The sequence below is a fragment of the Schistocerca serialis genome, chromosome 3, assembly GCF_023864345.2.
Source record: "Schistocerca serialis cubense isolate TAMUIC-IGC-003099 chromosome 3, iqSchSeri2.2, whole genome shotgun sequence".
Classification (NCBI taxonomy): Eukaryota; Metazoa; Arthropoda; class Insecta; order Orthoptera; family Acrididae; genus Schistocerca; species Schistocerca serialis.
The window spans coordinates 601960563-601961591 of record NC_064640.1 but is presented as its reverse complement, the minus strand read 5'-3'; the positions used below and the strand labels follow the sequence as shown (position 1 = coordinate 601961591).

Here is a 1029-nt window from a genome sequence, read left to right as displayed (position 1 = left end):
GCTGTGGTACGTCTAGCTCCCTGCTTGCTTTATTCGTCGACTTCCGCGGGCTACGCGTGAAACTTGCCGCACGCGTTCAACCGTTTCTTCGCTCACTGCAGGCCGACCCGTTGATTTCCCCTTACAGAGGCATCCAGAAGCTTTAAACTGCGCATACCATCGCCGAATGGAGTTAGCAGTTGGTGGATCTTTGTTGAACTTCGTCCTGAAGTGTCGTTGCACTGTTATGACTGACTGATGTGAGTGCATTTCAAGCACGACACACGCTTTCTCGGCTCCTGTCGCCATTTTGTCTCACTGCGCTCTCGCGCGCTCTGGCGACAGAAACCTGAAGTGCGGCTTCAGCCGAACAAAACTTTCTGAGTTTTTCTACGTATCTGTAGTGTGTCGTGACCATATGTCAATGAATGGAGCTACAGTGAATTTATGAAATCGCTTCAATCATTTGTAATAGCCCTGTAATTCTATCTAAACACCTGATGTCCCTCGCTGAAGATGCCCTGCCAGAAATACAGTGTAGTCTTAGACCAATCTTGAGCGCAGTTCATGACCTTTAGCGCACGGAAAATGCAGCAGCAGATATCAAGAGAATAAAATATGCCCCCTCCTCCACAGAGCCTTCATAGATCTTGTAAAAAGGATGTGGGTTTTCGCGGGAGGCGTGCCAGAGATAAATCCCTGCAGTCTCGCTATCATCTGTGTCCTCGGTGGCTCAGGTGGATAGAGCGTCTGCCATGTAAGCAGGAGATCCTGGGTTCGAGTCCCAGTCGGGGCACACATTTTCATCTGTCTCCGTTGATGTATGTCAACGCCTGTAAGCAGCTAAGGGTGTTCAGTTCACTGTGATCTTGTAAAGGTTAATCGACACGCTCTTTAGAGGGTCCTGTCTTCAATTGGATGCTCCCCAGAATATATACATAAAATTTGCCTGCTGCGTGACATCATGAGCCCCACCATCCTCAATAATTACAGTGCATTCAGAGAGGCTTTTGAAATCAAGACAGGGATGTGTCTCTGCTCCTACCTTGT

General features: G+C 48.5%; 1 non-coding gene across 1 annotated transcript; it reads left to right on the top strand.

The window, feature by feature from the left end:
• Positions 1-701: 701 nt before the first annotated feature.
• On the top strand, positions 702-775 carry Trnat-ugu (transfer RNA threonine (anticodon UGU)). The gene has a single exon. It is a non-coding gene; the product is annotated as a tRNA-Thr (tRNA).
• The last annotated feature ends 254 nt before the right edge of the window (positions 776-1029 follow it).